Source organism: Mus musculus, chromosome 10 (genome assembly GCF_000001635.26).
Source record: "Mus musculus strain C57BL/6J chromosome 10, GRCm38.p6 C57BL/6J".
Lineage (NCBI taxonomy): Eukaryota > Metazoa > Chordata > Mammalia > Rodentia > Muridae > Mus > Mus musculus.
In genome coordinates, this window is record NC_000076.6 from 53,486,353 (window position 1) to 53,488,271 (window position 1,919).

Sequence of the window (1,919 nt, forward strand, 5' to 3'; positions counted from 1 at the left end):
TCTCACTAATCCATACAATCTTGGGTTCAAGGCTCATAGGACCATTCTCCTGGTAGTTTGCTTCCTCTTATTAGCCTATATATCCAAAGACACTTCGTAGAGTTTTAGTATCAGAAACAACCTGGTTTCAAAATGATGAACCTCCTCCAGTTCACAAATTAAGGCCAATATGAAGCTCCAAGGGAATTCAAGCTTGCTGAGAGGCCCAAAAAGGTGGTAGGTGCTGCCTGATTTGAGCAGTCATGGCAGCCCCTCCTCTATATTGTAGGACACAGAAATGCCAGCTATATAAGTTTTATTTCACTTTTTCCATGAAAGTCTGATACAGAGTTATTAGTAAAACCTGAAAATTCCCTGTAGATCTCCACACTAAAAAATTATATTGAAAAGACTTGTTTTGTTTTGTTTTTTTCCACCAGGATCTCATTTGAGTCCTAATTAACAGGGTTCATGAATTTTCCTCGGGGAAATGGCATGTGGCAAATAAAAAGAAAAGAAACAATGTAAGACAAGTGACAAGCCCAGGCCTCCCACAATGGGGCACTAATTGTGGGAACATGCTTACAAAAGAGCTGTATTTTAGGCCACATTGATCTGCAATAAAGATGTTCTAGCTATGGTGTCTTAGTCAGGGTTTCTATTCCTGCAAAAAGCATCTTGGCCAAGAAGCAAGTCGGGGAGGAAAGGGTTTATTCAGCTTACACTTTCACATTGCTGTTCATCACCAAAGGAAGTCAGGTCAGGAACTCAAACAGGGGAGGAACCTGGAGGCAGGAGCTGATACAGAGGCCATGGAGGAATACTGCTTATTGAATTGCTTCCCTGGCTTGCTCAGCTTGCTTTCTTATAGAACCCAGGACTGCCAGCCCAGGGATAGTACCACCCACAATGGGCTGTGCCCTCCCCCCTTGACCACTAATTGAGAAAATACCTTACAGTTGGGTCTCATGGAGGCATTTCCTCAAGGGAGGCTCCTTTCTCTGTTGTAACTCAAGATGTGTCAAGTTGACACACAAAACCAACCAGTACACATGGTGTGCCTGAAATCCTATCTCCTTGGAGGTAGAGACAGAGAGATCAGGGCTTAAGGCTAGCCTGTGGCACAGAGTAAGTTTGAGGGCAGCCTGGGCTATGTGAATCCTCATCCCACATCCTCCTTTTCTGCCTTCCTTCTTTGAATCTCTGAGGGATGGGTTTAATCTGTGATCTACATATTAGTTCCATCCTAGACACTATTTCAGCACAGTGATCTCCTTTATCCATACATTCACTCTTAGTAGATTCAGCGATCAACAGTTAACCCTGACCTCAAACTATCACATGAAAAGTTCTAGAACCATACAATTAATAATATTTCAACTGCATGCTATTCTGGGTAGTGTCATTCAATCTTTTTCTACCCCTCTCTAACCTACTTGGCCCTAACCAAGACATGACTTCTGTCTTTGTCCAGAAGACCCCCAGCTGTACATAGCTTAGGTATATCTTCCTACTCGTCATTCAGTAGCCATCCTGGATACCAGATCAGCAGTCGTGGTATCACATCACTCCTGTCAAGAAATAGTGATTTACTTAATGGCCACAAAGTGCAAGAATATCAAATACTGAGGTTATCAATTCAGACATGTCAACTGTCTGAAGCCATCAACTGCCTTCCGTAAGTGAAAAAGTAAAAACACAAGATGTTTTGAGAGAGCAGGTCCACAGTCACCAAATGTCAACTGCATTATTGCATTCATTACATTTGCATCATGGTAACCAAATACCCAACGGCAGAAACAATTTAAGGGAGAAAACACTTAGTTCAGCCCATGGTTTCTTGTGTTCCACCTATTGGCAAGACTTCACAATGGGGAAGCTGGTGACTTCATAGCCTACCTGGAAGTGGGGAGAGGAGGGACACAGTCCCTCAGCTTGTT